The sequence below is a fragment of the Nematolebias whitei genome, chromosome 10 (genome assembly GCF_014905685.2).
Source record: "Nematolebias whitei isolate Nwh7 chromosome 10, NemWhi1, whole genome shotgun sequence".
Classification (NCBI taxonomy): domain Eukaryota; kingdom Metazoa; phylum Chordata; class Actinopteri; order Cyprinodontiformes; family Rivulidae; genus Nematolebias; species Nematolebias whitei.
The window spans coordinates 45,303,943-45,319,892 of NC_056507.1; the positions used below are offsets into that span (position 1 = coordinate 45,303,943).

Sequence of the window (15,950 nt, forward strand, 5' to 3'; positions counted from 1 at the left end):
ACGCTCTCCCCTGCCACAACCGTACAGTCTCCAATCTCCCTCAGGTAAACTGTGTTTATCAACACAGCAGATGCGCACACAGACTGTCTGCAGAAAGAGCCGGTGTCTTGTGCGAAATTCTGTTCCCCCGTATCGAGAGTGCGCACAAAGGAGGATCCAACCGTCTTCACAGCTCTTCTGATAGATTTATTGGTATTAAAAACTATAAATACACTCGATGTCTTGGTGGCTGACTGATATTTGTCAGGTTAAAGTGAACATGACAAAATATGTTAAAAAATATATATATTCTCTTGGCGATTAAAAAACAAAATAATAAAAATAAAACATGAAACTGTAAGAAAAACAAGACCAGTTTTATTTGCTTATTTAAGGTTTTATCCATCCATCCATTATCTTTTACCCGCTTCTCCCATTTTGGGTCATGGGGTTCGCCGGTGCCCATGTCCAGCAATCACGGTGCGAGGGGCAGGGGACACCCTGGACGGGTCTCCAGTCCATCACAGGGACACATAGAGACAAACGAGACAAACAACCATTCACTCACTCTCACCTAGGGACAATTTAGAGTTAACAGTCAGTCTAACATGCATGTTTTTGGTCTGTGGGAGGAAACTGGAGTACATGGAGAAAACCCACACATGCACGGAGAGAACATGCAAACTCCACGCAGAAAGGCCCCCGGACCGGGGTTTGAACCAAGGACCTGCTCGCTGAGAGGCAGCATCTCTACCAGTTCCACCACCGTACTGCCCTTAAGGTTTTATATTTATTTATTTATTACCAGGAGCTGTCGATTAAAATTAAATTTACAATCATGACAGATTATGTGGACTCGTTTTATCGAGAAATCTTTGAGAAGCGCATTGAAAATGGTCGGACCCGCCTCTGTGCGTGTTATTTTTATTTTGTTTTTTATTTTATACATTTTATTACATGATATTGAAAAGGTGAATAGGTCTCTAATTGTAAAACCACGATCTGCTAGTATCTCATCATTTACTTGCAGAGGGTCATAAAATCCAAACTCAGCAGTAAGTTGTTTATCAGAAACACATCCACCCCATCCTGCAGACAAAAATGTAATTGCTCCTGCAGGTGACATGCAAATACTTAACTGTGTTATGGCTCTTATAATTGGAATAGGTTTGGACTCTGGCTGTCACATTTTTGGACCTGTTAATAAAAATCTCAGTGCAGTCAATAATGCACCGACAATGCTGCTATTTAGGTTTGAAACATTATGGCATATTGTTTAATATGGCATGCTTACTTGGCCACTTGATTAGAGGTTTCAAAGTCTGAGACATAACAGGGAGCCAACTTCTCAAAATCTTGGAAATGTCACATTCAGTAACATTAAATTTGAATGCAGTATCCTTATTGGTGAGCACTAAACACAGTTTCATAAGGATGGCCAATATGTGGTCCTCCAGTGTCTGAAAGCTACGCACAACCTTTACACTGTTTATAGCTGTCTGCAGGACACAATCAAAGACGACACTGGTCAGACCTGTGAAAATGATCACCTGTGCTGTATTACACTTGAGAGAAGCGTAGGAGAACTGTGTCCCCCTGACCATCGCCTGGAATTGTTCATTCTCAGTTTTCAGTTTGTTGATCTCCATACACAGGTTGTCACACTCTGTATTAAGTTAGGTGTATTTCTGTTTGAGGTCATTGTGAACAGCCTCATTGTGAACAGCCTCATTGTGAACAGCCTCATTGTGAACAGCCTCATTGTGAACAGCCTGCGGGACCGTAGGTTCTTAACAAAAATAAAACATGAGATAATGAGAAATTACAGCATTTTATGTTTATAGATATTAATCAATTACACTCTGAATTAACATTCTGTGCCAAACAGAACCATGGCTCAATAATTATTCTCAACAAAAATCTACACATGAAAACCTCATTAGTGACTGTCCTAATCTACAATAATGTTAGTCTGTTGACATTCAGAAATGTGCAGAAACACAGACTTAGGTAAAGTCATGAGCTGAGAGGCTTATAGATTTGATTTAAACATAAGTACTTTCCTTTATCAAAGTCCAAGTGGGTTCAAATACTGTAAGTTTTAAGAGTTCTTACCAGTACAAATATCAGCACCAGGCTCTATTCCACCATCATTTGGAGAGAGGACAGTGGGTGTGGACACATGTCCATTGTTTGGACATCTGCATCCCTTCGTCTTTTTCTCTTGTAGCTGAGACACAGAAGAGAGCCATCATTAGGTAGAGCAGGAAAGCATCACTTTACTTTGTTAAACACAGGTTTATTACAGCCTCAGTTCAAGTCAGTAATCCTCTATTTACCGCTCCAGTTTTCCATCGCTGTCTTTGCCAGACTTTGTAGAGTAGGAGAAGATGGACGTGACAAACTCAGGACTGCCGATGTCTTCAGAGTCCACTCCTGTAAAAATAAAGTGTATTCCAGAGACTGACGTTAATGACAACAGCACACGGTTGGCCAGCGCTAACTGGCATAGCATGTGTTAGCATACAACTTTACAACAGTAACAACAGATGATTAGCAACTCCACTCAGCACCACTGAACTAACATATCTTAGCTTGTAAGCTAGGTGCACTCGTCTTTGAGTGATCAATTGTTCATATTTTTGTTTATAGGACACAACAACCAGTGATGCTTGTTAGCTAAGCAGTCCTTACCTGAGATGAAGTGCTCGCTGCAGATTGTTGCATTTTTAATCATCTGCTCGTTCCAATCGCTTCTTCTGATGGCTTGCAACCAAAGACGTCTCCCGTTAGCCTTGAAAAGCCGCGAGCTGATGGAATTCTGTAAAACTTACGTGTTTTATTGTTTTTATCAAAATGGTTGGTGCAACTTACAGCACAACAAGACATGATCACTGTTTTTTTCTGCAACCAACACACGCAGTATACCAGGAAGTGACCCGGAAGTGACGTTGACTGATAAGCCATCTATATTCTTTGTCAACTCCTCCTTCAGAACCACCCCTACTCCATTCTTCTTTCTATCCACACCATGATAAAACAGTTTAAATCCTGCTCCAATGCTGCGAGCCTTGCTGCTTATCCAGTTAGTCTCTTGGGCACATAAAACATCTACCTTCCTTCTCAGCATCATGTCAGCCGGATTTCTACCTTTGCCTGTCATTGTCCCCACATTTAGACGTGTAACCCTCAGTCCTACATTCTTCACTTTCCTCTTCTTCCTCTGCCTCCTGACACGTTTCCCTCCTCGTGGTCTTCGACTAACAGTAGCACAATTTCCGCCGGCACCCTGTTTGTCAATAGCACTGGTGGCGGTCGTTGTTAACCCGGGCCTCAACCGATTCGGTATGGTTTCGCTTTGATGAACTCACATTATAGTTTTAGCAAAAGTGTTTTACGTCGTATTCCCTTTCTAACACAACCCTCACCATTTACCTGGGCTTGGGACCGGCACAAGATATACACTCAAACCCTGTTTTAGTGTATTTGCCATATATTTCCTTAAAACTGTAGCATTATTGTTTGAAATAACCCTTTTTGTCAGCAAAATATACCACTGAACAGATTTAATGACATTCTTAGACATTGCATGAATATCTACTACTTACAGGTCTCTCTTGAAAATATGTCCTCATGACTCAATGGGACTAATTTGTATAAATAAAGGTTGAATTTAAAAAACTGATTAACTTGTGGAGTCAGTCCACCAAGAAGGCCACCACACTAATTGACAGTCAATCAAAAAATGGCTATAACCCAGTCAGTTAAGCAGATATTGAGAAAACCGACTTGGTTATGGCTGAGTTTCAATCAGAACACCCTCTGAGTGCAAAGGCAGAACTCCCTAGAAAGTCTAGGCGGTCTGGAGTCCCTCAATTTTGGAAAAACAGATATTGTCATCCCCCCCCCCCCCCCCACCCCCAAAAAAAAAAAAAGATAAATATAACTCCTGCTTTACCTTAATACACAATTTCCAATAATACATGGCATTGTACTTTATATTATATTCAAAGTTTTGGTGTTTAAGTGATTAAATGTTTTTCAACATTTAATAATCTCAGTGTAAAACTGGCATAAAAAGGTGGTGTATCATATTCTTTTACCAAATGCTTTGCCCTTATTTAAGCTTTTTCAACGCAAAGAATACACACTTTAAATAATGAACATACTGTAGTCATCATCTTTTTTTCTGAATATCCAAGCTGAAACTCACTGAAGTGTGGTTTTTAGAAGTAGCGTGGGCTTCTCATGGAGCCATATTAATTATGTGTTTAGATATGTTGGTTTGAATGAAAATACCATACTTTCTTTGTTTCTGCCAATTCACTCAGCAGCAGTTGATTATTTTCAGTCAGGCTGTGATGCGCTGATACAGTTCATGTATAGACAAAGTCTGAAATCACTTCCAGCTGCAGTCTGGAGGAGAACAGAGCCCATGGGATTTAACCACAGGAATGTTTCTGATTATTCACTTTAGAGGTTTTCTGTTTCAGCCAACCACTGAACCCTGAATGAGCACCAGTGTGTGGCAGATCTGAAAACCACTGTACCTGATTAATACGAAGTCCAAATCATTTATGCTGCATACTCTGGAGAATGCAGAATCAAAAAGTTTATTAAGTTTATTCTTCAGTACGTTTTTTTTTAACTCTACTTAAGGACATTCTCAGCTATCACAGCTTTTCAAGTATCAAAAGGTTTAGCTAATTAAGAAAACTACAGCTAGAGTCCCTCAGTAGATTTTTTAAATTAGTTATTAAAATTTATGTTTTATGTTATTAATTCTGCAGATGACTAGAGATGGTTACCTTTCATTAGAATAAATCATAAATGGACCAACTATGATGACCTGAAAAGAGCCTGAGTTCATTACAATATTAATGTAGCAAACTTCCATCAGATCCCAGTTTGGATCCTCCTGGAACACCAAAGTGATATGAACTGTCCCGTCATCCAATACCTGGTTGTTAGCACAACAAAACAAGCGTGGGAAATTTCAGGTTAAAAGTCTAAAAAAGTTAAGTCTAGTTCTCTGGACATTCAAAAAAATAAAACAACAAAAACCAAAAAAAATGTAGAAATGTTTCGTCTCTCATCCAAGAGACTTCCTCAGTCTGAGGTGCTGTTTACAGCTCAGTCTCTTAAACAGCACCTTCTCAGGGTGGATCAACCAGTTTACTGCTGACAACCAAAACCAGCTGCTCACATGCTCAAGAAGGACCATCAGCCTAACAATGGATCATTAGCACACTGATGGCTGTTTACTACTCACAGAGGGTTGAGTGATACTAGCAATCACAGCATTGTAAGAGGGGGACAGTTGAACCCGGAGGCCTCCACCCCTGTTTAATGATGGACGATTTCTTTTCTCAAAGATGGCCTCCTTTACTCCTCTCTCAAACCATCGTTCCTCTCTGTCCAGGATGTGAACATCTTCATCCTTGAAAGAGTGACCGCTGGCCTGGAGATGAGTGTAGACCGCAGAGTCCTGGCCTGATGATGTTGATCTTCTGTGCTGGTCCATCCTTTTGGCCAGTGGCTGTTTAGTTTCCCTGATGTAAGACTGATCACAGCCCTCCTGACACTGAACAGCATACACAACATTACTCTGTTTGTGCCGGGGGACTGGATCTTTGGGATGAACCAGTCTTTGCCGTAATGTATTTTGGGGTTTAAAAGCCACTGGGACGTTATGTTTAGAAAATAAACGTCTCAGTTTCTCTGATACCCCCTCAACATACGGAATGACCACTGGTCTGGGTTCCTCCTTTTCACCTGATGGCTGACTGGAGTCCTGTTTGGGTTTCTTCTCTGCTTTCAGGAAGGCCCAGTTAGGATATCCACATTGCTCTAGAGCCTGTTTTGTGTGGGATTTCTCCTTCTGCCTGGCTCCTGAGCTAGTGGGGACGCTGTCTGCTCTGTGGTACAGAGTCCTGATGACTCCTAACTTGTGCTCCAAAGGGTGATGGGAGTCAAACTGCAAATACTGGTCTGTGTGGGTTTGTGGTACACCTCAGTTTGCAAATGTCCTCTATCAGAGACTGAGACCTCACAGTCCAAGAAAGCGAACCTGCCATTTTTTACATCTTCTCGTGTGAACTTGATGTATTTATCCACAGAGTTGATGTGGTCAGTGAAATGTTGGACTTCCTGTTCTGGTTCCACTCAACCTCCTGTGAGTAGTAAACAGCCATCAGGTGCTAATGATCCATTGTTAGGCTGATGGTCCTTCTTGAGCATGTGATCAGCTGGTTTTGGTTGTCAGCAGCAAAACTGGTTGATCCACTCTGAGAAGGTGCTATTTAAGAGACTGAGCTGAATACAGCACCTCAGACTGAGGAAGTCTCTTGGATGAGAGACGAAACGTTTCTACATTTTTTTGCTTTGTTTTTTTTTTGTTTTTTTTTAATGTCCAGAGGACCAGATTGAACTTTTTTAGATGTTTCTGCCTGGATTATTGAGCATGCATCAGGATATTCATGTTAAAAGCATTGCATTTTATATTTACAGCTATTCCTTCAGTTAGGCTGTATTACTGTCAATACAATAAATGCAGACATGTTCCTGTTTTTACTTTGTAGTATCTTACACCGTTTTATAATGTAGCTTGTTTATTTTGTTTTGTATCACTTCTTTTATGGACTTTTCATTTAATATGCTTTTATATGAATGCTTATTGTTGTCTATACCTCATCTGTGATTTTTTGTTTAAAACATAAATGAGTCCTCATGACTCAATGATATAATGTGATAAATAAAGGATGAATGAATGAATTACTTTAATATCCTATTAAATGCTAATGTTGAGAACACAGAGTCTGAATCCAATTACATCACCTTACTTTTAGTTTTGAAATTCTGTGATAGTACCGTAAGTGCTTCTGCTCTTTTTATCCATCGTCTAACATCTGACTTATAGTGTCATTTTTTTAGTTACTAACAACTACTTGAACAAAAACACAAACCCAACATGAAACAGAACCAACAGGGACAACCCATCTGAACACATAAGCTAAAAAAAGTTCATCAATTTCTGTCACATATATTACCCAGAAACCCCTGCGCCTCACTCACGGTCTCTTCCATTCATGTAAAACATGTACTTTCCATAATTCTGACTGAAATGTAACAGTAACCCACTTAACAACTTTTCTGTAAAATTTAATTGTGTAATAAAACCAAAAAACAACTTAGAAATTGAAAATTATCAGTCTAAACCTAAATATGAACTTTAACCTTCATTTTTTTTTCAGAGCATCTACAATTTCCATTTAGGACTTTCTTTTTAATTTTTAAGTTGCAATTGAATGCATCACAAATTTTCATGCAGTCTAAAGTAAACATGTTGCAAGGCCTTCCTGAACGCTCAGAGCACTGTGTTTCAGTCCAAACCACTCTACATCTACATTATGATTGGTTCATTTTCCTGTCAGTTATTAAACCACTCATCCTGCAGAGCCTCAGACTGAACTCAGCCATCTTTCCTGACAGTGAATCAGAATCAGCTTTATTGTCATTGCACAGAAGCACAACGAAATTACATTTCAGACAGCTGTCCAAAGAGGAAAAAAAGCATGGGTAGATGGAGATGTCTGAGGCCGCAGCCTCGTGGGAAGCGCTGCCCTTTCATTTAGATAAGGAAAAGAGAAAACATGAGTAAAGAATCAGTAAAAAACAAAAAATCATATTTCACACTGTGTCCTTGTTTGGACAGAGTGAATGTTTCGAGAAAAATCTCAACACAAGAAAAAGCAACATACTGGTGACATAAAGTCATATGCATGTGGAGTGGGTGAGGGTCCCAGCATAGGCCATCCAAGTGAGCGGGGGGGGTCAGCAAAGGAGGTGAATTTGAGGGGAAATAGTCCTTGAACAATGTTCAGATAGCCATAGTCCTGATAAGTGATGGTACAGTGTTTATCAGCCAGTTCGGTAAAGCTCTGACACACACAGGTCCGCAGACGTTGGGAATGGTAGGGTAGGGTGGGAGCAGAGCATCTTGTTCACATAACATCCAGGAGAATTTGAGATAGTCAACCTCCAAGGCCAACACGAGGGAGCCAAATTCAGAGAGCAACTGTTGTTTTGGGCCAGGCAGGATCTGTTAACTTCTATCTGCCTTTACAGTCTCGCTAGTACTAACCAATGAGAAAGAACCTTCAAAGGTCCTGATGTATGCTCAATAATCCCGATAGAAAAATTGAACAAGGTTAAGTCAGGTTCTCTGGATGGGTTCTTCTTGTTAAAACCGTCAAGGGAATTTAGGTAAAGGTTATGGATTTATTAGTAACTAATGTTAAATTGATGTATGCAAGGTAGAGTTGTTTTGTCTCCTCAAGAGAGGAGCCTGCAGGTGCATGGAGAAGCACTGATTAACTCCAAGACCTCGTCCTTGTCTGTAAGATGGAAAGTTGAGGTCGTCTTGACCTTGTTTCTGTCTGATAATGTGTATTAAAGCTTTCCCTGCCTCTCTGTCCAGCACAGATTCTCACTGATGAGGCTAAAGGCATGTAACTTTTGTACATCTGTAAAAGTGGGGGAGTGATGGCACAGAGGTTAGAGAAGGTGGGCCTGTGATCAGAAGATCGCCGGTTCAAGCCCCGGTATCGACAACATCAAAAATGTGGGTGGGGTAGGTGAAGCACCCACACCTGCCCCCAACCTCATTCACCCCACCCTGAGCCCATGAGCAAGGCTCTTAACCCCCATCTGCTCCCTAAACAGGTCTCTCTTGAAAATGAGTTCTCTTGGCTCAACAAGTCTACCTGTATAAATAAAGGATCAATGAAAAAAAAAAAAAAAAAGCTTCCTCGTGACCGTCTACACTTGCAACTAGTAAACTGGGTTGAAAAATCTTGTCTTGTGGAGTGGCTTATTTGAGTAAAGAGATGAAAATATATTTTATCCAACAGAAATTCAAAAAAAAAAAAAAAACAAAGCAAAACAAAACAAAACCAAAAAAAAATGTAGAAACGTTTCGTCTTTCATTTGAAAGACTTCTTCAGTCTGAGGTGCTGTATTCAGCTCAGTCTTAAAAATAGCCACACTACTTAACTACCACTACCTACTCTTCAGCCTTACTTTACAACTCTTCTTTCTTTTTTGTCTCATTTTAATACAAAGCTCAGCAGAGAATCCTGGAATCCTGTTAGCTAACCAGAGCCCCCTGTCGCACATGAACCTCAGGTCTCTCTGTGGAGTGTAGCCTGATTCCATGAAGAGAGAACTTCTTTTTACACACATCACTAATAAAGTTTAATCTTGCTGCCGTTACTGCCCTCCAGACTGTGACCGCCTATCTTGTGGGTTTTTTACACCATTTACTGTAAATCATGATGAGTCAGGGTGTCTCCTGAATGACTGAGACACTTCATAAGTGGGACTTTACTGTAGGGACTGTTGTCTGGGTTCTGTAATATTTTCTTTGTTCAGAGGGGTTTTGTGAATGCTGAGCCAACATTCCTTGAATGGCAGGGCGTCCCTTTCCTCCTTCTTGCATCAACCAAAACACTCGAGCCACGCCATAACACCAAACAGTTCTCGCCTCTCCCAGGATTTAAAAATACATTTTGTTGCTCCTCCTCGTGCAGCTCAACTAATCTGCAAGAGAGCTTTGTCTTAGAAATGACCTGGTAAAAAGTTGAAAAGCTCACCTGCACATGCTGGAGTCTTGTCAACAGGGGTCAGAGCCGGGGTCGTAGTGGCCCTCAGCTCTGTTCAGCCGACAGGCCGTCTGGATGTCCCACTGAAACACAAGTCAGCCATCCACACTTAAATACAAGCAAGAAAGGGAGAGAGAGGGAAAGGAAAAAGCGTCAGAACCACAACACAGCGATTAAAGAGCAAAGGGGGGAGGAGGAGGGAGGAGTGTGAGACACAGTCAAACTAAATGAAGAGAGAGATTTTAAATCCACATGAGCTGGCTGAGGTCTTTGAATGGTCTAATCCTCTCCAGAAGGAAAGCCTCAGCTCATCTGTTTCAGTCTGGAAGATGTGTCCTGGAACACATGGTACGGTTCCACAGTGGCAGTTTCTGGTCGGGTGATATACAGTAGGTAGCTGCCCAAGGCGGCAACTCATCAAAGGTGGCACTAGAACCTGGCCCCATCAAAAAAAAAAAAAACATGTCATATAGCTAGCCTACTTATGACATGATGGTCTGTTCCTTTGTCTGTTTTCTTTGTGTTTCCATGTCTTCAACATTTCTGTTTCTTGTGCTCTGTCTCTGTTCTTGTCATTTTCTCACTCACTCCTCTGTCTGCCTCTCCAACCTTTAATCATTCACACCTGTCCCTAACCAGCTGCACTCATTAACCACTCTTCCTCTGCTGTATTTAAACTCCTTCCATCCACCTCCAAACTGGCCGGTCATTGTTCTGTTTTATACAGACATCTCAGTCCTCCTCCTCTGTCTGTCCTGTTTCCGTCCGTTTGGTGATCTGCTCTGTTTTTGCTTGAGTAGGTTTTTGAGACTAACCTGTAAAAATAAAGGTTGAATGAAACAAACAAACAAAAAAAATCAGTTTGCTGATTACAGCCAAAACTAGCTGTTCAGCTAGTTGTGGAAAAAGTAGTTGTGGCAGTCACCAACAAACTGATTGATCCACTATGAGAAGGTGCTATTTATAAGACTGAGTTTGTTTGTTGCAGCACCCAACTCTACTTTGGAGGATGACTAGCCCCACAGCCACAGCTGCCCCAGTAGTGTCCTCATTTGGGACATTGTAGACTTCAGGCCTCATTAGTTGAAAAGTACAAGTAGGTGTGTGTGTGTGTACAAACACATTCCCAGAGTGGATGAAGAGGAATGAGTGTGGTGTTGGAGGGAATGGTGGGTTTGAATACTTCTGGCCCTGTGTTGTAATTCAGAGTTCAGAATGGTTTCCATTGCCCTTGCAGATGAAAGAACCTCATGCCCCCCCCCCCCCCCCCCCCCGCCCCCATCCCATTTCTCTCACTCACTCATTCTTGTATGGAAACCTACACATCTCTGGTGGTGGAGGCTGACGGGTCCTGCCAAGCATATGGACTGTGTTATGAAACAGTCTGGGCTCAGGCAGCCTCCGTTGTTTTATGATCTCCTTAATATTAGGGCATTGGGTTTCCTGTGCAGAAAGAGAGGCTAGGCTTCAGGATGTGTGCAGTTCAACATTTTCAACAAGATATGTGGGAGATCCAGGAAAAAGTTTCAGAAGAAAGTGCGCAGATTTTGTTAATGCATGTGGCGCCAGCTTCTGAACCACAACAGTCAACAGACATTACATTCAGAGGAAAGATGGGAAACAGTGAAGCGTTTGTGTGCAAGGCAGAGATGAATTAAACAGTTTTCACCATAACAAAAATGCTCTGATTTAATGTTTACAACAACAGACTGTAAACATTTTCAAAAATCCCATTACAGACTTAAAGTAATACATATCACCTTTCATGTTTCATGCATCATATTTAAACTTGAATCAACTTGGGCTGAGAAAGTATATTAAATATCAATAATAATAAATATAATAATAATAATAATAACAACAATAAATATAAATTTGCAATGGTTTATTATGTTGGTGTCCAAAACTTCTTTAAAACGTCTTCAGTTGATCCAAAATGCTGCTGCCAGAGTCTTAATTGGAGTTAGTAGGAGAGATCATATTTCTCCAGTTTTAGTTTCTCTCCATTGGCTCCCCGTCAAGTCCAGAATTTAATTCAAATTCTTACTTCTAACCTACAAAGCCCTCAACAACCTAGCTCCTTTTTACAGTATATTCGAGATATTATTGTTCCATATTTTCCTAACATAACAGAGCACTTTGCTTTGAAACTGCCAGCTTACTTGCAGTTCCTGGAGTTTCCAAAAGCAGAATGGGAGGAAGATCTTTCAGTTATCAGGCTGCTCTCTTGTGGAACGAAATTGAGAGGACAACTTGTGAAACTAACAACCGGGGAAGGTGCTAAAAGACTGTGCCGATCAGCTCTGCTCAACTCTGTGCTGGCCGACGTCTTTAACTCCTCCCTTACCATGGCAACAGTTCCCAACTGCCTGAAGACCACCAGCGTCACCATCATCCCAGTCCCAAAGAGCTCTACAGTGACAGGTCTGAATGACTATCGGCCAGCAGCCCTCACCCTGAGTCGCTAAATGCTTTGAAAGACTAGTCATGACCCACATCAAAACAACCATCAACATCAACGAGGACCCTCACTAGTACGCATACTGCAAGAATCGATTAACAGAAGACGCCATCTCCTCTGTGATCCACACTGCTTTCACGCACCTGGAGCAGGACTTCTAGGTCCGTATGCTCTTTGTGGACTTTACCTCTGTCTTCAATACCATGATCCCCCAGACCCTGAAGGACAAACTACTCACAGTAGGACTAAGCCTCTCCATTTGCAACTGGATTCTGGGCTTCTTAACAAACAGACCACAGTTAGTGAGGATCCACAACTTCTCCTCCTCCACCATAACCCTCAGCACTGGTTCTCCTCAGGGATGTGTGTTGAGCCCCCTCCTGTTTACTCTGCTCACGTATGATTGCGCACCTACCCATCCAGGCTGTCATATGCCCCTTTTCCACTGTCACAGCGCGGGTCGGATATTTCCGGCTTGAAGCGCGTTTGAGGTCTTTCCACTGTTCCTGTGACCGGCTCGCCTCGCTAAATTCTGGCCCGGCTTCTCAAGGGTTCCGAGCGAGCCGCGCCGTGATGTCAGAAACACTGTCGGTCACTGATTGGTCGGGGGGAGGAGTCTGTGGAGTCTTTCCAAACAACCCGATCCACCATTTTTTTCTCTACCGCTTGCCATTAGCGATAACACGAGGAGGGTATCTTTTAGTATTTTGAAGCTATACAACAACAATAATATCAAAGTCGTGATCAAATGCAGAAGTGCAGGTGTTGTTGTGCTTGGTGGCCGACGAAAAAAGTCAAAGCGAGCTAGATGGAGGATTGGAGGGTGGTTTGGACACGACTACTGCTCTACTTGAACCATTTATAGAAGATGGTGAGTGTTTTCTAACTTTAAACATATTTTAAATTACTCATCCCATCAGTTCTGAACATATTTTTAACTAACAAAAGAGGCTGACGCCATAATAGGACAACATCGGTGCTACGATGCTAAGGTAATTTGCATAAATGCTAACTGTCCTCCGGTCCCGTTTCTCACTGTATTTTATCCAGAACATATTTCAGCATGTGATGGTTCGTCTCTAAACTCCACATTAAACCCTCCAAGCCTCCCGGCTTCTGCTCCTGCTCCATCAGAGGAGTCTGCACCTGACAGAGCTCCATCACAGCCCAGCTGCACCTCACAGAGCAGCACAACGCTGCAGCTTCTGTGCTCGGTAAGAACAGATGCAACTGTTCCACATCACTTTATTTGTGCCGATAAGGACTTGATTTATTTTATTTTTAAAGTAAAAAACTAAAATGTTGAATAAATACTGAATTGGGGTGAAATTATGTACTTTGTACACAGGGTCCCAGTTACAGACAACAAAATGTAAAATAAAAACAGTAATAAGATCTAAAATATGAATTAAGAAAAATATCAACTAAAAAACATCTACTAATAAAACACTAAGCACTAATAGCAGTAAACAATCAAAACAATATGTCAAACAGCAACATGAACTAGAGTTTGTGCAGCCTTATGAATATCTAACCAGGATAATCATGTTGCTGCTTATCTGTTTCATGTAGCTGCTGATCAGTTTCATGTTGCTGCTGATCAGTTTCATGTTGCTGCTGATCGGTTTCATGTTGCTGCTGATCAGTTTCATGTTGCTGCTGATCTGTTTCATGTTGTTGTGTTCATGCATGCTCATCAGTTCACACAGACTCATGTCCGTGCTGCTGTTCTGCGTATTGTGTTTAATGTTTTTATGCTATTAGAGCTTATCATATTTTTAGTTGATGTTTTTATTAGTTCATATCTTAGATCTTATTACTGTTTTTCTTTTATATTTTATTGTTGGATGTAACTGGGACCCTGTGGACATAATTTTGATCCACCACATGTACCACATGTGGTGCGAATGACAAAGAATATCTGCATCTGTATAATACTTTCTGATTCATATATCCATTATTATCATTTTCATTATTTTTAAATCAATTTATTTTTCATTTTCTTATTTGATCAGTTTATTATTATTAATATATCTATTATAGCTGTTAGCAGCACCTTTCTTTGTTTCATGCATTTATTCAAAAACAGTATGTAGCTTGAATTAACCACCTGTTTCTTCTTTCTAGTGAAGAGAAAGAGAAAAGAGTCCAGTAAAGAAAAGTCTTATTTCATCACTGAATGAACATGAAGAACTGAAGCGGACACAGCAGGAACAACACTTGTGTCTTCTTCTGGATGAAGCCCGTGAGACAAGGGACACACAGATACACAGTCATTAGTTGGACGCTGTAGTTTTTATTTTTCTACATTTTTCACTTCTTACTTTTCATATTAAACAATTTTTTTCTTAAGTGGTGTCCTTGAACATTAAATTTCCTAAACAAATTTTACAATGTTAAGTTCATATAGTGTTTGTTTAAATTCATACTGGAAGTTGAGAAGAATTTCCAATTGCATTTGATCTTTAATGAATCCTAAGAAAAGATTACTAGAATCTGCTCAACTGTTATTATGTTATAATTTTTTGGTTCTAGGATGAAGTGACACAAAAACAGTCAAAAATTCAGAAAGGACAGTTATCAATTATCAGTTATCAGTTATCGTTTATCGTCCGTACAACTGTGGCCTGAGAGATTTGGCTGAAAGTCCTGGTGCACCTTTTATTTGAACCTGCAGAGATTTGAACAGCTGATCTGAAGCAAACAGGCAGGAGTTCACCTGAACTGACCACTCCTGCTGTTTGATGGTCTCCTCCTTCGCCACCCGTCCATCCATCCATCCATCCATCCATCATCCATCCATCCATCCATCCATCCATCCATCCATCATCTTCTGCTTCAGGGTTGTGGGAGCAGCATCTTCACCAGGGAGGCACAGACATCAACAGCCTCCTCTTCAGCTCTTCTAGGACCCCATGGTGTTCACAGACCAACTGACTATTTATTAATTAATATCCTGATGCTGCTCAATAATCCAGGTAGAAAAATCTAAAAAGTTAAGTCTGGTCCTCTGGACATTCACAAAACAAACAATACAGTTCATAATAAATAAACTAAATGTTTTTTGTTTGTTTTGTTTTTTGAATGTCCAGAGGACCAGACTTAACTTTTTTAGATTAATAAGTAATAAATTTATGTTTTAATTTAATGAAAGACAAATCTTTAAAATTTAAGGACAACATTTAATCTAATTGTTTTCAAGTCTGTATCTTATTGTAAAAGCAGTTTCAAAGATTACAGCACAGTGGGATGTTTTGCAATTTTAACATGAACCTTGTGCATATCTGCAAATAATAAAAGTGAAGATATTTTTAATACATCTTTATTGTAAAAATCTATACTAAAATGTAAAACACATGGATTTAAAGCAGCAGGAAGGCAGTAAGGTAGGATTATGAATCAGGTTTAAAAGTTACAGCTCATGAGGTACTCCATTAGAGCATGACATCTTTTCCACAACATCGTGTGACAAAACCTTCAGGGTGTTCTTCTTCTAATACGTTTAGTGGTGGCTAGTAAGTAGCTTAAGGGAGCACTACTGCCACCAGGTGGTAAGACGAGTTGGATTCTAGTCCCCGCCTACAGAGCCGGTCCAGAAATGTACATGGAAACACAACAGACCCGAACCGATCTGATCTGCTCTGTGACGGTGGAAAAGGGGCAATATTGTAAAGTTTGCAGATGATACAGCGGTTGTTAGATGCATCACAAACAACGATGAGTCTGGCTACAGGCAGGAGGTGGAACACCTGAAGAGCTGGTGCAGGAAGAATAACCTTCACATCAATGTGAAGAAGACAAAGGAGATGGTTATGGACTTTCAGACGGAACAAACACACATCCCCCCC

The 15,950-nt window shown here is 40.7% G+C and overlaps 1 long non-coding RNA gene across 1 annotated transcript in view; it reads right to left on the minus strand.

Moving 5' to 3' along the window:
• LOC119415863 overlaps positions 1–9,725 on the minus strand; it is a 29,973-nt gene extending 20,248 nt beyond the window's left edge. The window contains exon 1 of the long non-coding RNA XR_005187071.1: positions 9,633–9,725. This is a non-coding gene — a long non-coding RNA (uncharacterized LOC119415863). The remainder of the gene's footprint in view (positions 1–9,632) is intronic.
• Positions 9,726–15,950: the final 6,225 nt, after the last annotated feature.